At 39.9% G+C, this 18,525-nt stretch overlaps 1 protein-coding gene across 2 annotated transcripts in view; it reads right to left on the reverse strand.

Moving 5' to 3' along the window:
- TBCE (tubulin folding cofactor E) overlaps window positions 1-14,807 on the reverse strand; it is a 123,411-nt gene extending 108,604 nt beyond the window's left edge. For both annotated transcript variants that reach the window (XM_060286178.1, XM_030839455.3), the window contains exons 1-3: window positions 14,770-14,807; window positions 10,335-10,414; window positions 7,972-8,344 (exon numbers count right to left, since the gene is read on the reverse strand). The gene's annotated coding sequence lies outside the window, so the exon portion shown is untranslated. The remainder of the gene's footprint in view (window positions 1-7,971; window positions 8,345-10,334; window positions 10,415-14,769) is intronic.
- Window positions 14,808-18,525: the final 3,718 nt, after the last annotated feature.

Consider the following 18,525-nt stretch of genomic DNA (forward strand, 5'->3'; position numbering starts at 1 on the left):
GATATTCCATGCAAATGGAAATCAAAAGAAAGCTGGAGTACCAATACTCATATCAGATAAAGTAGACTTTAAAATACAGAATGTTACAAGAGACAAGGAAAGAAACTACATAATGATCAAGGGATCAATCCAAGAAGAAGATATAACAATTGTAAATATATATGCACCCAACATAGGAACACCTCAATACATAAGGCAACTGCTAACAGCTATAAAAGAGGAAACTGACAGTAACACAATAATAGTCGGGGACTTTAACACCTCACACCAATGGACAGATCACACAAACAGAATTATTAATAAGGAAACATAAGCTTTAAATAACACAACAGACCAGACAGATTTAATTGATATTTATAGGACATTCCATCCAAAAACAGCAGATTACACTTTCTTCTCAAGTGTGCATGGAACATTCTCCAGAAGAGAACACATCTTGGATCACAAATCAGGCCTCAGTAAATTTAAGAAAGTTGAAATCATATCAAGCATCTCTTCTGACCACAATGCTATGTGATTAAAATTCAAGTACAGGGGAAAAAAACATAAAAAACACAAACACAGGGAGGCTAAACGATACGCTACTAAATAACCAAGAGATCACTGAAGAAATCAAAGAGGAAATTTAAAAATACCTAGAGACAAATGACAATGAAAACACGACAACCCAAAACCTATGGCATACTGCAAAAGCAGTTCTAAGAGGGAAGTTTATATAGCAATACAAGCCTACGTCAAGAAACAAGAAAAATTTCAAATAAACAATCTAACCTTACACCTAAAGGAACTAGAGAAATAAGAAGAAACAAAACCCAAAGTTAGCAGGAGAGAAATCATAAAGATCAGAGCAGAAATAAATGAAATGGAAACAAAGAAGACAATAGCAAAGATCAATAAAATTAAAAGCTGGTTCTTTGAGAAGATAAACAAAATTGATAAACCATTAGCCAAACTCAAGAAAAAGAGGGAGAGGACTCAAATCAATAAAATTATAAATGAAAAAGGAGAAGCTACAACACATACCGCAGACATACAAATCATCCTAAGAGACTACTACAAGCAACTCTATACCAATAAAATGGACAACCTGGAAGAAATGGACAAATTCTTAGGTATAAACTTCCAAGCCTGAACCAGGAAAAAAGAGAAAATATGAACAGACCAATAACAAGTAATGAAATTGAAACTGTGATTAAAAATCTTCCAACAAACAAAAGTCCAGGACCAGATGGCTTCACAGGTGAATTCTATCAAACATTTAGAGAGGAGCTAACACCCACCCTTCTCAAACTCTTCCAAAAATTGCAGAGGAAGGAAAACTCCCAAACTCATTCTATGAGGCCACCATCACCCTGATACCTAATCCAGACAAAGATAGTACAAAAAATGAAAATTACAAACCAATATCACAGATGAATATAGAGGCAAAAAGCCTCAACAAAATGCTAGCAAACCAAATCCAACAACACATTAAAAGGATCATACACCATGATCAAGTGGAATTTATCCCAGGGATGAAAGGATTTTTCAATATACACAAATCAATGTGATACACCATATTAACAAATTGAAGGAGAAAAACCATATGACCATCTCAATAGATGCAGAAAAAGCTTTTGACAAAATTCAACACCCATTTATGATAAAAACTCTCTAGAAGGTGGGCATAGAGGGAACCTACCTCAACATAATAAAGGCCATATACTACAAACCCACAGCAAACATCATTCTCAATGGTGAAAAACTGAAAGCATTTCCTCTAAGATCAGGAACGAGACAAGTATGTCCACTCTCACCACTATTATTCAACATAGTTTTGGAAGTCCTAGCCACGGCAATCAGAGAAGAAAAAGAAACCAAAAGAATATAAATTGGAAAAGAAGAAGTTAAACTGTCATTGTTTGCAGATGATATGATACTATACATAGAGAATCCTAAAAATGCCACCAGAAAACTACTAGAGCTAATCAAAGAATTTGGTAAAGTTGCAGGATACAAAATTAATGCACAGAAATCTCTTGCATTCCTATACACTAATGATGAAAAATCTGATAGACAAATTAAGGAAACACTCCCATTTACCACTGCAACAAAAAGAATAAAATACCTAGGAATAAACCTACCTAAGGAGACAAAAGACCTGTATGCAGAAAACTATAAAACACTGATGAAAGAAATTAAAGATGATAGAAACATGTGGAGAGATATACCATGTTCTTGGATTGGAAGAATCAATATTGTGAAAATGACTATACTACCCAAAGTAATCTACAGATTCAGTGCAATCCCTATCAAATTACCAATGGCATTTTTTACAAAACTAGAACAAAAAAATTTTAAAATTTGTATGGAGACACAAAGGACCCCGAATAGCCAAAGAATTCTTGAAGGATAAAAACAGAGCTGGAGGAATCAGACTCCATGACTTCAGACTACACTACAAAGCTACAGTCATCAAAACAATATAGTACTGGCACAAAAACAGAAATACAGATCAATGGAACAGGATAGAAAGCCCAGAGATAAACCCACACTCCTATGGTCAACTAATCTATGACAAAGGAGGCAAGGATATACAACTGAGAAAAGACAGTCTCTTCAATAAGTGGTGCTGGGAAAACTGGACAGCTACATGTAAAAGAATGAAATCAGAACACTCCCTAACATCATAAACAAAAATAAACTTAAAATGGATTAGAGACCTAAATATAAGACTGGACACTATAAAACTCTTAGAGGAAAACATAGGAAGAACACTCTTTGACATAAATCACAGCAAGATCTTTTTTGATCCACCCCCTAGAACAATGGAAATAAAAACAAAAATAAACAAATGGGACCTAATGAAACTTAAAAGCTTTTGTAAATCAAAGGCAACTACAAACAAGACGAAAAGATAACCCTAAGAATGGGAGAAAATATTTGTAAACAAATCAATGGACAAAGGATTAATATCCAAAATATATAAACAGCCCATGCAGCTCAATATGAAAAAAACAAACAACCCAATCCAAAAATGGTCAGAAGACCTAAACAGACATTTCTCGAAAGAAGACATACAGATGGCCAACAGGTACATGAAAAGCTGCTCAAAATCACTAATTATTAGGGAAATGGAAATCAAAACTACAATGAGGTATTACCTCACACCAGTTAGAATGGGCATCATCAGAAAACCTACAAACAACAAATGTTGGAGAGGGTGTGGAGAAAAGGGAACTCCCTTGCACTGTTGGTGTGAATGTAAACTGATACAGCCACTATGGAGAACAGTATGGAGGTTCCTTAAAATACTACAAATAAAATTACCATATAACCCAGCACTCCCACTACTGGGCATATACCCAGACGAAACCATAATTCAAAAAGACACATGCACCCCAATGTTCATTGCAGCACTATTTACAATAGCCAGGTCATGGAAGCAACCTAAATGCCTATCAACAGACGAACAGATAAACAAGATGTGGTACATACATACAATGGAATATTACTCAGCCATAAAAAGGAATGAAACTGGGTCATTTGTAGAGACATGGATGGATACAGAGACTGTCATACAGAGTAAAGTAAGTCAAAAAGAGAAAAACAAATATCGTATATTAACGCATATATGTGGAACCTGGAAAATGGTACAGATGAACTGGTTTGCAGGGCAGAAATAGAGACACAGTTGTAGAGAACAAACATATGGACACCAAAGGGGGAAAGGGGGGGTGGGATGAATTAGGAGATTGGGATTGACATATATACACTAATATGTATAAAATGGGTAACTAATAAGAACCTGCTGTATTAAAAAAAATAAAATTCAAAAAAAGTTTTCCAATATGTATTCTGTTATCTTTCTAAATGTATTTTGCTTAATCTTTCCTGATATTTGTTCTAAATTGTACCAAAATAATTGGCATGAGGTCTGAATTATCATTCACAGATTGACAACTATCCAGTAGAAAACTCAACATCAAGAAGAAACAGGGGCTTCCTTGGTGGCACAGTGGTTGAGAGTCCGCCTGCCGATGCAGGGGACACTGGTTCGAGCCCCGGTCTGGGAAGATCCCACATGCCACGGAGCGGCTGGGCCTGTGAGCCATGGCCACCGAGCCTGCGCATCCAGAGCCTGTGCTCCACAACGGGAGAGGCCACAACAGTGAGAGGCCCGCGTACCGAAAAAAAAAAAAAAGAAGAAACAGGCTTCACTGAGATTAGGAACTGTAGTCAGTAATCCTGGCTCAGGAACTTACAAGCAGTGAATCCGGACATTCGTCAACCTTTCTCTGTCATGAAGAACATAAGCAAGTAGAAGACATGCACTTATAAGGAAATCAGAGTTTAATTAGAAGAGATAACTACCAGCAAACAATTAAGACCTATAATTAGTAATGTAAGGATCCAATTCAGTGATGAAGAAGAAACAGGTGGGTTAAGAGTGAGGAGGACTCCATGTGGAAACCATTCCCTGGTTAAGCTGACAGAAATGAGCAGCAGAAATCAAGAGAACAAGCTTTCCAGGTAGGGAAATGTAAGAAGGTTTCACTGATGTTTTGGAGGTTCATGATGGGAGACTAAAGAAAGTGAAAATGTAAGGGCAAAACATGTCATTTGCTTTTAAATGACCACCTAAAGTGTAACAACTTCTGAGTATTTAATAGCGCAATTTTAAAGAATCCCAGCTGCCGTCCTTTTTAAAAAGAAATTTAATTGTCATAAAATACACATTCCATAAAATTTATCACCTTAACCATTTTTTATTTATTTATTTTTTTTGCGGTACGCAGGCCTCTCACTGTTGTGGCCTCTCCCGTGGCGGAGCACAGGCTCCGGACACACAGGCTCAGCGGCCATGGTTCACGGGCCCAGCCGCTCCGCGGCATGTGGGATCTTCCCGGACCGGGGCACGAACCCATGTCCCCTGCATTGGCAGGCGGACTCTCAACCACTGCGCCACCAGGGAAGCCTCACCTTAACCATTTTTAAGTGTACAGTTCAGTGGCATTAGATACATTCACACTGTCGTGCAATCAATCACCAAAACTTTTCCGCCTTGCAAAACGGAAAGTCTCTACCCATGAAACAACTCCCCATAGACTCCTCTCCCAGACCCCACCTTCCATTTCTATTAACCTGACTGCTCCAAATATCTCACAGAAGTGGAAGCACACAGTATTTCTCTTTGGTGACCAGCTTACTTCACTTAACCTAATGTCCTGTTGTCCTCCATGCACGTCATAGCTAATGTCAAAGCCTGTGTCCAAGTTCTACTACATCCTCACAGTAATTCCTTGGCCCTCACACACTGAATTGTCTCATCATTTTAAGCAGTTCCTCCAGAAAGCCTTAGGCTTTCTGAAGAGGCTGTAGACATGTCTTCTCTCTCGAACACCAATGACTGAAATCCACACCAAACGCACAATTTTTATGATACAACTATATGAAACAGAAATAATAAAATTAATGAACCAATCAGTGCCTTTTCTCTACACACTTTCAAATACCACCAAATATTCCCAAATCACTCCTCCACAAATTCATTCCAGCTGCTCCTAATAACCAGCAAACTGTTAAATTCCCTCTTTTCTGGTAGCCTCTACCTATTTTATATTCATTTCACACTTAATAATGTCTATCATATTATTTTCTAATGGACTCTTTTGCACATTTCCCAGCAAAATGCTAAGGTAGGGAAAGTATCACATACTTCTTAAAAAATAAACTTTGGAATGCTAAGTATACAGTAAATATTCTATTAAGCTGTATCACAAATTTACTTTAATAAACCAAAAAGGAAAAAAATCAAAACCACCAGAAAATAGTAACAACTACTAGTTTTATTGTTGAACGTTTACATCTTATGAAAATAAGTACTGAGATGATCCAGGAGGCCTGTTAAAATCAGTAGCTCACAGGTAAAGACAATATTGTTCTGCAAGGTTAAGATTCTGATTAGATAAATTAAAAGGTTAACCACTATAAGGACAGAAGTAACGTATATATAGTAACATATCTTCCAAACAAGTAGAAGAGAAAAAGTGAAGAGAGAAAACAAGACAAAACCTCAATTCAAAAAAAGGCAAGAAAAGAGAAAGAAAAAGCACAGAAAGTACAAAGTACCAGATGGCAAAAAAAAAAAAAAGGCCAAATCCATTTTTTCAACAATTATATTATGGAGAGCCCACTAAAAGCCAAATATCGTTTTAGGCACTAGGGATACAGCTGTACACAAAACACAGAAAAATAGCTGCTCTCATGAAACTTCTATCCTAGTGGGGTAAACAGTAATGAACCAGAAAAATGAATAAATCACATGGCACGTCATATCGTAATAAGTACAAGGGCAACGAGTACAACGGAAATATAAGGGAAGGCTATGTCAGGGAAGACCTCACTGAGAAGGTAATATTCAAAAAAAAAAAAAAAAAAAAAAACAGGAGGGAGGTAAGGGATTAAACCAGGTGGACATTTTGACAAAGGAACTGCAAGTGTAAACATCCTGAGGTTAGGATGTGCCCGAGGCAACAACATAGAGCAAAGAGGGAGAGTAGCCAGAGATGAGATCAGAGGGAAAGCAAGGGCCAGGTCATACAGAACCTTGACGGCCACTCTGAAGAATCTGGCTTTTAATCTGAGTGAAATGGGTAGTCCATGGAGGATTTTTTGAGAGGAGGGAGATAATCTGATTTAAAAAAAAAAAAAAGAATCACTTTACATGCGATGGAAAGACTGAAAAAAGAAAAAGCAGACTATTTTAGTGGCTGCTGCAGAAATCCAGGTGAGAGATGGCTGTAATTTGAATAAGGGAAGGTGCTGAGAAGGGCTTGGGACTCTGCATAGATTCTGAAGGCCGAGTTCTTGCATCTGCTGATAGGTTACAGGTGTGGTGAGAAAGAAATGGGTCAAGGATGATGCCGAAGGTTTTACAGGCCTCAACAAATATCTCAGTAATGACAGTGAATATAAGTACAATCAGCCTGCCAGTCAAAAGGCAGAGACTGTCCGCTTGGTTTAAAAAAAAAAAAAATTCCCCAACAATATGCTAGTTACAAAAGCATACATAAAGGGACTTCCCTGGTGGCACAGTGGTTAAGAATCCACCTATCAATGCAGGGGACACGGGTTCGAGCCCGGGTGCGGGAAGATCCCACATGCCGCGGAGCAACTAAGACCCGTGCGCCACAACTACTGAACCTGCGCTCTAGAGCCCGCGAGCCACAACTACTGAGCCCGCGTGCCGCAACTACTGAAGCCCGCGCGCCTAGAGCCCGTGCTCCGCAACAAGAGAAGCCGCTGCAATGAGAAGCCCGCGCACCGCAAAGAGTAGCCCCCGCTCGCAGCAACTAGAGAAAGCCCGCGCGCAGCAACAAAGACCCAACGCAGCCAAAAAAAAAAAAAAAAAAAAATTATTTACATATTTACCAAAAAACCCCTAAAAAGATGAAAACAGTTGAACCAAGTATCAAATGACAGTGGCCATGGATATATTAACTTCACACAAAAGAGAAGTCTGTTCTCACCCACAACCTAGAATAGTCCCCGGTTGGTAGTGAGTAATATGTAAAACCTGTAAACGTTCTCCACCTACTTAACCTTATTTCTCCTGCATCACAAATGTTAAAGGATTTGGATGGTCAGGGTTGTTTCTCTAACCTGACACCACGTCGTTGGTCGCCTGTGCCAGTTTCACCTCTTGCAGAGTGACAAGTCAGTATGACTTTTCTGTGAAGTTCAGTGCGGGGCCACCACTCCCGCTCGCCCGCCACGGGCTCCGGCCCGGGACCCCACTCGCCCCCACGAACGCCTCCTTTGCACCCGGCGCAGCTGGGTTCGCTCAAAGCCCCAGGAAGCAGGCAACGCCCGGCCACTTGGGAAGTTTCTAAAGGGAAAACAGACCGAGAGCCTCGCAGGCGTGCACCGGTCACGAGCCAGCCAAGAACGCACGGCTCCCTCCGCTCCCCAGACCCCGAAGAAGCTCACCTATCCGCGGTCCGCCAGGGTGGTCTGAGCTGCTGCCCCCACCTCGCGTCTTGCCCCAGAGCAGCTTCCGGCTGTGGACGGAAGTGCTCCTTTAGGAAGACAGGAAGTCCCGCCTCCTCGGGAAGGAGCGGCGGCAGCTGGAGCTCAGCGGTGATTATCAGCGAGCGTCTGGGGAGCCGAAGGTGTGGTCAGACCGCCCAAACCCAGCGGAGCTCGCCGCTCCTGTGCTGCTCCAGCGAGTCCCCGGAACCCGGGATGACAGAACGACGCATGGGACGCGCAAGTTCCAGTTTACTTGTTATCACGGAAGCGAGTTACAAGTCCTGTGTGAGATTCAGTTCCACGTTCATTGACAATCTACCACGGAGGAAGCCTGTGGTGGTCACAGAGAAGAGTGTAGGTAGGGTTGATTCCACAAAAACTAGGGGAAGAAAATTAACTCGATGAATCGCAAAGCAGGATGAAAGTAAATGTATTAATAGAAAAAGCAAATTCCGTAGGCATGTTAATTTCTAAGAGTTTTCTCGTATCTCAAGAGTTGTGAGGATGAAATGGGATGATGCATAAATAAACGTTTAGCCGTGGAGCCTGGTACATGATTAAAGCATATAATACCCATAGTATTGTTATCGTTGGTGAAAATAAAAGAGGCCTTTAACCCAACCAAAGGGAAATTAAATAACACTTCAGGGAGGTAGCCTTCAAGCTGAATGTTAAATTTAAGAATTTCAGCACATAGAGATACCCATTATGAAGCTGTAAAAACTGCTTTTGTTGATTAATGAAACGGCATAGGCTAAAAAAACTTGTTCCAGAAAACAAACTTTCAGAAGCTTTATTGTTTGAAATCATATGAGTAATAATGGAATATCCCAAGTCTGCCTGGCAGAGCTGAGTCCTGGGGATCATTTTGACACTTTGCCAGCCCAGGCATAGTGCTTCAAATAAGAAATTTTCAGATATAACATTCCACATTTATTTTAACTTTATGGTTTTCAACGCTACATGACCTTGGAGTCGGCTTCACAACTCAGGCCTGAGCCTGCTTAATTCTTATCTATTAATACACTCCACCGAATCCTATGCTATGTCTGCCTCTTCCTTTTTGTTTTTTTCTTCTTCCAGTTAGACTCCCCCAGTTCCTTTGGTGGGTGGTTTTCCTTGTTTCAGCAACTTAATAAATTTTGTTAGACTACAGGTTTGACTCAGATGGCTTTATCAGATGGGATTTATCACTATTTATTTTGATCAAGCCTCCTGTACTCATGAAGGTTGGAGGACAACTTTGGCCCCAACTTAGACAAAAACTGAAGCAGAATAAAGGTAGGTTATTTACTGACATTCAGCTGTGTCCTGAGAAGAGCTGTGCACTTTCTAACTGGAGAGTTTTAAATTATCTTTCGGCAGAGAATGGCCACACTTCTTGAAGATTATTGGCATCCACCAAATTCAGACCAGCCCCACAACAGATATAGGAAGCATGCACCTTCCTTTTCTTTGTAAAATATTTTCCTGTCTCCACTGAGTTGTGACAGTACTTGCCTGGTTTTGCCTAGAGTGAAAGAATGATCCCTCTCTGCCTTCTGTCCTTTCCTCGAGACATTGTACTGCTGCCTCAACCATGTTATCTCCTTGAAGTGCTTTCTCTGCTAAAGTTTTTCCCTAAAAGAGATCTATACACCCTGTCTCTCATTCCTCACCCTCCTCTCACTTTAATGTTTTTCAGCCTGGCCTTCTGGCTTCTGTCTTCCCTCCAGTTCTTCCACAATTATCTTTCAAATATCACCACTGACTTCAGATCACCAAGGTGGTTTCTTAGTCCTCATATCCCTTGATTTCTCAATAGCATAGGTCGATAGGGTTACTTATCCCCCTTTGTTGTAAAGATCATATTTAAAGCACTGTCTCAAAAAAGTGCAAACTTAAAATATCAAGTATTTGTAATGCAATTCATTTTAAGGCTCGTCTTTCATGCATCAGGTAAATAAGAGCCAGCTCTGCAGCAAACACTATTTTTAGGCACTGGAGACCTAGCAGAGAAAAAGAGATGCAATGTTCCAGTTCTGGATAAATGTGTATCTTAATGGTATGAGACAGATGATATATAAATAAAACGAATAAGATAATTTCAGATTATGTGAGGTGCACTAAAGGAAACAGATGGTTCTGTGATATGTTACAAACTGAAAGTAGGAAGTAAGGGGAGGATAACTTTCAAGGTGACATTTGAACTGACAGCTGCAAGATAAGAAGGATCAAGCAATGTAAAAAAAAGAAAAAAGAACTGGAGGAAGATCTTTCTAGTTCTATAGGTAAACAGGAGTGGGAAGCAGGGCTGAGGGAGGATTAAGAGGGTCACTTACGGTGAATTCCCTGGCGGTCTGTGGTTAGGACTTGGTGCTTTCACTGCCAAGGGGCCTGGGTTCCATCCCTGGTTGGTGAGCTAAGATCAGCAAGACGAGTGGCCAAAAAAAAAAAAAAAAAAAAGAGGGGTCACTTATGAGCTATTGTAGTCATTTCATCTGGGGCACAAAAGGAAATAGTGGCTTAAACCAGAGAGGTTGGAACAAAACTGGAAGACTGTGGGGTCACCGCTGCTGAGAAGTCAAGCTAGATGAGAAGACAAAACTATTCGCTAGATTTCACAAAATAAATGTCAGTGTCGCTGACAAGAGAAGTTTTGGTAGAGTAGCAGCCTCAGAAGCCACACTACAGTGAGCTGAAGTGGAAAGGAGGTTGAGGGAGCACAACTAAATGACTCTTCAAAGAAGAGACCTTCTAATTGCCATACTGATTGAACACTTTTCAGTCAATATCCTATTGGGTATCTCTACTGCATTATACTTGAATGGTTCACTCCTTGAAACCACATGCTTTCTTTCCAGTGATTATTTTTTGGTTTTGTTTTTCTTTTCATTTCTTTTTCTTTTCTTTGTTGTGGTCGTTTTCATTGACCGGGAGTTAAAAAATAACTTTGGAAATCTGATGACATCTATCCACATACATGCAAATTTCACATATAATTTCAGGGAGTTAATTAACCTTTGAAGGCAGTTAATGGGCCCCAGAGAAGTCCATGGATCACAGATTAAGAACCTCCTGTCTTTTTAATTAGCTGGTCTCTTCCTTCGTGGTTTCCTTATTCCTTTAATTGTTCCCTCCTTGATAACTGCTCTTCTTGGGCTACATCCTCTCTCAGTGACTACATCTACTTTCTTAATTTTTGTCACTGGGACCATGACACCTATTTTACTTTTTTAAAAAAATTTGTTTTATTGAAGTAAGGTTGATTTACAATGTTACGTTAATTTCTGCTGTACAGCAAAGTGATTCAGTTATACATATGCATACATTCTTTTTCATATTCTTTTCCATTATGGTTTATCACAGGATATTTAATATAGTTCCCTGTGCTGTAGGACCTTATTGTTTATCCATTCTCTTTTTAAAAAAATATATTTATTCATTTATTTATTTTTGGCTGTGTTGGGTCTTCATTGCTGCACGTGGGGTTTTCTTTAGTTGCAGCAAGTGGGGGCTACTCTTCGTTGCGGTGCGCGGGTCTTTCACTGTGGTGGCTTCTCTTGCTGCAGAGCACAAGGGCTCTAGGTGCGTGGGCTTCAGTAGCTGTGGCACGCAGGCTCAGTAGTTGTGGCTCGTGGGCTCTAGAGCACAGGCTCTGTAGTTGTGGCGCACAGGCTTAGTTGCTCTGTGGCATGTGGGATCTTCCTGGAGCAGGGATCAAACCCGTGTCCCCCGCATTGGCAGGTGGATTCTTAACCACTATGCCACCAGGGAAATCCTGTTTATCCATTCCGTGTATAATAGTTTGCATGTGCTAATCCCAGACTCCCAATCCAGTCCTCCCCGATCCCCCGCCTTTGGCAACCACAAGTCTGTTCTCTATGTCTGTGAATCTGTTTTGTAGAAAAGTTCATTTGTGTCATTTTATATTCCACATATAAGTGATATCATATGGTATTTGTCTTTCTCTTTCTGACTTACTTCACTTAGTATGATAGTCTCTAGGTCCATTCATGTTGCTGCAAATCCATGTTTCATTCTTTTTATGGCTGAGTAGTATTCCATTGTGTATACATACCATATCTTCTTTGTTCATTCATCTGTCAATTGATGCTTAGGTTGCTTCCATGTCTTGGCTATTGTAAATAGTGCTGCTATGAGCATTGGGTGCATGTATCTTTTTTGTTTTGGGTTTTTTTGGCTGCACTGCATGGCTTATGGGATCTTAGTTCCCTGGGCCAAGGCAGTGAAAGTGCTGAGTCTTAACCACTGTTTGCCAGGGAATTCCCAACTATTTTTAGTTTTTTGAGGAACCTCCATACTGTTCTCCATATTGGCTGCACCAGTTTACATTCCCACCAACAGTGCAGGAGGGTTCTCCTTTCTCCACACCCCCTCCAGCATTTGTTATTTGTAGACTTTAATGATGGCCACCCTGACTGGTGTGAGGTGGTGCCTGACTGTGGTTTTGATTTGCATCTCTCTAATGATTAGAGATGTTGGGCAGCTTTTCACGTGCCTGCTGGCCATCCCTGTGCACGATGCCTACTTTAGTACACAAGCCCTCTGGAGTTGTAGGGTAACGTAAAAGAAAATCAAGATCAGTTAAACCCATTCAATGTCTGGAGATTTATTTGATTTCACAGTGTTTTACTGGACACCACAGGAGTTGAGGCTATGAATAATTGTTCATAAGGACATCCTGAAAAACATTTATATAAGAAAAAAAATCAAAAGCTAATTCTTTTATTGTAACATTTTACAGTCTTCTTCCTATCTGTCCTCCTCACAGCTCCATCCCAAGGAGGAGTCAGCCTTCCACGGGGAACTTCACAGTGGCAGAGGTTTATCATACCAAGTTTTCTCCAGCCTGCTTCTAAGGAACTTTTGGTACCTTCTGATGTGCAACTTTTCATCTTGGCATGTGGTTGTGAAGGTTAATTTTATGTGTCAACTTGGCTAGGCCATTGTACCCAGAGACTTGGTCAACACCAGTCTCGGTGTTGCTGTGAAGGTATGTTTTAGATGAGATCAACATTTAAATCAGCAGACTTTGAGTCAAGCAGATTGCCCTCCATTATGTGGGTGAGCCTCACCCAACTGGCTGAAGGCCTTAAGTGACACAGACTAAGACCCCCCGAGGAGGAGAGAATTCTGTTTTTCCTGAAACACATGGCCATGCAACATGGGGATAATATCAAAAAGGTTCTTTTCATGAAGTAGAAGTGCGGGATGACTGTTAGGAAGATAAACAACAACAGCGGCCATAGATTCCATTCCATATCCCCTCAGATCTCTCCAGTGACACTACTTACAGATTGTGGTTTGTCTTATTTTGTTTTAAGGTGTTCTCTGTTTTTTCTGTTCCCTCTAATTTGAGTTTTTCTATATTTTTCTTGTGTCATTTTGGTTTTGCTTCTTTTTTTTTTTACCTTGGTCTTTCTCTGTCATACTGCAGGTATTCTATAAATGTGTGGGAGTTTCTGGTTGTCCATTTGTGTTTCAGACAGAATGAGGCATGAGAAATCCTAAATGGGAGCTAATGGGAGCTCAGCTTACGCAAGCAGGGCTGGCTGGCTGGCTGGTAAGTTTCAGTGTCATGTGATTGGGAAGGGAGCAGCCATGATGCTCCAGGAAGGCTCCCTGATGCCAGAACAGAAGAATGTAGCTCTTTGACACCAATACCTTTCCTATTTGCTCAAATTCTTCCCAGAAACTCACTTCTACTTCTCTAAAAAGATGTCTTACTCTTCTGCTTGAGGATAAAATATCTGGCAGTGATGATTTAGTTTGCCCATTGGGGTGTAAGAAAGAGGTAGCGTGGGGAGATGTACACTTCCATTTACAGACTATCAATTAATTTCTGTTTTCATCCACATTTATCTCTCCAGTCCTCTTTGTTGACAAGTAGAGAGCTGTTCCAGTTCGTTTCCTATTACCACAAACATACTGGCTTAAACAACATATATTTATTATATAGAGTTCTGTAGAAGTCCAACACTTCTCAAGGTATCAGCAGGGCTGTGTTCCCTTCTGGAGACTCCCGGGCAGAATCCGTTTCCTTGTCTTTGTAGTTTCCAGAAGCCACCTGCATTCTGTGGCTTGTGGCCCCCTTCCTCCATGTTTAAAGGCAGAAACGGTGGGTTAAGTCCTTCTCATCACACCACTCTGACTTTGGTTCCAATGTCACGTCTCATTCTGACTCTCCCCTTCTGCCTCCTTCTTCTCCTTTGAGGAAGCTTGTAGTTACAGGTGGGTCCACCTGGATAATGCAGGATAATCTCCCTATTCTGAGATCATCAATGAGCAACCATAATTTCTCTTCACCCTTAATTCCCCTTTCCCATGTAATCTAATCTGTTCACCAGCTCCGAGGATGAGGACGTGGGCATCGCTGGGGCTCCATTATTCTGCCAAGTACTTTCAGTTCTCCTGAGCCTGCTGGGTCCCGTTTCAGCCACAGCCCCTTCTCTACATAGCCTTAGCTCTGGCCATATCCCCATTGCTTACATCAATCAGTAGTCTTTCTGCTTTCTGTAGTCCAGACATTTTTTGGAATTTCTCATCCACTAACAAAGCCCTTCCAATTCTCAAGGTTATTTTGATATTTTAGCCTTTTTATTCTTTTTCTTTCCTTTTAGTATTCTCTCAAGAGGGAGAAAAGACAAACACGTACTCAGTCCAGCATCTTGAAAGGACGAATGTTCTTTTTTCACTCCCTTCTTGCAGGGCTAGCAGAAAATTTAATCTCAGTCAGTGTTAGGGCCTCCTTACCTCTCAACTGCAGGCATCAGACTCCATTGGCAGGTTTATTATTGAAGCCAACAGTGATCCCTCAAAGCCTGGCACTTTTCTCCTTCCCTGTCCCAGGAAGAGAACGGGAAGGTTACTGTCTAGTCCATCCTCCATGAAGTCTTGCTCACCTCCTACAGTACTACCAACAGCCATGGGAACTTCTGGCTTTTGTTCCTTCCCAGGAATCTCTCCTCTTTCCTCTGTTCTGTTTGCCCTTAAAGTCACTGCTCCTTTTCTCTGTGTCTCCCTTCCAGTACACCTAGCCTGATCTCTTCAACAGGCTCAGGTTGTAGGAAAATTAATTCAGAAAGGAAGTGTTTTACAAGAGCCTTCTTTTAGCTTTATCATCATAATACTTCCCTGAGGCAAGAAAGTACAAAATGGACTGGGTACCTTTCTGTAACTAAAGATGGAAAAAACAGAGGGAAAAGAACACGAATATCTAAAAATTATCTTGCTACTATATATTGTACGTATAGTATACAGATAGTTTTGCTGCATTAAGTCACTGAACTGTGACTTAATCAATTCATATTGATGAACATTTGTTACTTTTTTTCTATTACAAATAATGCTGCAGGGACTTCCTGGTGGTTCAGTGGAGATCCCACATGCCTCCCGGCCAAAAAACCAAAACATGAAACAAAAGCAATACTGTAACAAATTCAATAAAGATTTTAAAAATGGTCCACATCAAAAAAAAATCTTAGAAAAAAACAAATACTGCTGCAATGAATATACTTTTATGTACATTTCTGTACAACTAAGGGAGTATATCTTAAGAATATACTCCCTCTTCAAAATGTAAAACAAAGGTACCATATGACTCATCTAGGTATTTAACTTTCTTAGTTGGCTTGGGCTGCTGTAATAAAATACCACAAATCAAGTGGTTTATACAACAGAAATTTATTTGCTTACAGTACTGGAGGCTGGAAGTCCAAGATTAAGGTGCCAGCTGACTGGATTCCTGGTGAGGGCTGTCTTCCTGGTTTGCAAGTGGCCACCTTCTTACTGTGTCCTCACATGGTGTAAAGAGAGAAAAGGGCTCTCTTGGGTCTTTTTTTTTTTTTTTTGGCCGCATGGCACGTGGGATCCTAATCCCCCAACCAGGGATTGAACCTGTGCCCCTGCATTGGAAGCGCAGAGTCTCAACCACTGGACCTCCAGGGAAGTTCCCTTGGGTCTCTTCTTGTAAGGAAATCAGATTCCCACCTTTATGACCTCATTTAACCTTAATTACTTCCATAAAGATCCATCTCCAAATACAGAGATACTGGAGGTTGAGGCGTCAACATATAAATTTTGGAGGGACACAAACATTCAGTCCATAATATTACCCAAGACAAATGAAAATATATAGCCACAGAAAAACCTGGACACCAATGTTCATAGCAGCATTATTCATAAAAGCCAAAAAGTAGGAACAATCCAAATGTCCATCAACCAATGAATGGATAAACAAAATGGGGTATTTTTATATACTGGACTATTATTCAGACTTAAAAATTATTGAAGTTATGATATAAGTAGTATGGATGAACCTTGAAAACATTATGCTAAGTGAAAGAAGCCAGTCACAAAAGACCACGTAGTATATGATTCCACTTATATGAAACAACCAGAATAGGCAAGTCTATAAATACAGAGAGTAGATTAGTGACTGTCTCGGGTGGGGGTTAGGGGTGGAGTGGGGGCAATGGGAGTGAGTGCTAATAGTGATGGTGGTTTCTTTCAGGGGATGCAAAAATGTTATCAAATTAGATTGTGGTGATGATTGCATAACCCCATGAATATACTAAAACCCACTGAATTGTATCCTTTAAAAGAATTATGTGGTGTGTGAGCCAATAAAGCTGTTTCTAAAAAATTATATATAAGTATAAATATATATACATATATATGTGTGTATATATAAGATGAGAAGCAGATTACAGGGAGCTTTGACTGTGAAGCTAAAGTGTTTGTCCTAAAAGGAAACGATTCATGAATAGAGGCATAAAGTGAAAGCAAATTCATTAAGATTAGTTTGGCAGTTCTGTGCAACATGGGCTGAAGGAAGAGAAGGGATTCCAGTAAAACAAGTTAGGTGACATTAATTATCCATATATGCTATGATGATACTCCAAGGCAGGAGGAAATGATTGGTTTGATCTTTTGTTTGTTGCAGCAGTTACTAGCTAAATGATACTCCTGTCTGAGCCATGATGTAACACAGTAAACTGCAATAAATTCTCCCAACAACTTCCTCATTAAAGCGATAGTCATGGGACTTCCCTGGTGGCCCAGTGGTGAAGACTCAGTGCCTCCAACGCAGGGGGCGCAGGTTCGATCCCTGGTTGGGGAACTAAGATCCCACAGGCCACGCAGTGTGGCCAAAAAAAATAAAATGAATAAATTGACAGTCATAGGTGACTTCTGGTCTCAATAAATTGAAAATTTCTCCCAATATTAATAACATTCTTTTGCTGAATCCTCTCCTGGTTTCCTCGGAACTACCAGGAAGTATATTCAACATTCTTCTAAGCCTTATAATAGTGTCTAAAATTATATATTTTATATCTTTAGTGCTAAGTCATTTAGTGAATGCTGTCATTTTATTTATGTTCTTCTTCGATCCAGAGCTTTACAAACTTAAATTGGCCAGGTTTCAGGATTCAATATATTGAACTTAAAAAAAATTATGCTTTCGTGTCTGTTATCAAACCACAAATGCATTTTCATAAACCATATTAGAAAATCTATTAGTTTGCCTCTTAGGATAGCTACTTTGTTTTGTTTCAAAGGGCTTATCATTATTTGTTTCAATAACCTTCTGCTTCATTTTCAGTTTCCTTTAGTTTAATTGACTTTTTGACTTTATCTGTCAACTTTAATAAATCATTTCTTTCTTGTAAAATATGGACAGCTGTTAGAATATAATTTACTAAAGCTAAATCTTTTTAAATTTTTTACTTTTCAAATATTTAACTATTCTCATTTTGCAATTTCTATTATGTGACTTTACAAGTTTAGGTAAGATTTACAAATTACTTTTGTAGCTTACCATTAGTACTGCTTTGCCCATTGAGGTCTAAATAGCTTCCATTATCCACTATACCAATTTTCAATTCTTCAGATATATTTTTCTTTCTGTACAGTAACAAATATAATTCAAAGAAAATAAATGGGTCATTCTCCTAAAGCATAGAGTGCTTTATAAACAACATGCATGACAAGGCAGGTAGTGCTGCAGATGTTTCCCAGATATCTCTATGACAAGATGCCCATTAAACATTCTACACAATTAACTTTAACTAATGGGTTAATATGGAAATTTGTATTAGATTTTTGCTTACTGCACATACTATTATAATCTTTACCAAGAGTATAGTAAAATTATGCCATACAACTGTAAGGTCCAATATAGTCAATCACATAAAAGCTGCGGTTGCATTATTACAAGATTTAATGAGATAACCAAGTAAGTGTGCAGTTAGCCAACTGGAGGTGGTGGGAGGTTGAGAAGCCAAATGCCAATTGTATTCTGAGTTCATATTATTGTAGGGTTCATTATCACGAGTCCTTTTCTGTATTCCAGCCACCAAATATCAGCCCTGCATGTATGGCAATAAAGGCTGTTCTAAGTGCCACAGTGAAAATGAAAAGGAAGTGAGAAGGGAAAGTAAGCGAGAGATAAGAGATATCTCAAAGGACAAGTCTATAGGACTTAGGAGGACTGGATAGGAGGCAAGG

The sequence above is a fragment of the Globicephala melas genome, chromosome 16 (assembly GCF_963455315.2).
Source record: "Globicephala melas chromosome 16, mGloMel1.2, whole genome shotgun sequence".
Lineage (NCBI taxonomy): Eukaryota > Metazoa > Chordata > Mammalia > Artiodactyla > Delphinidae > Globicephala > Globicephala melas.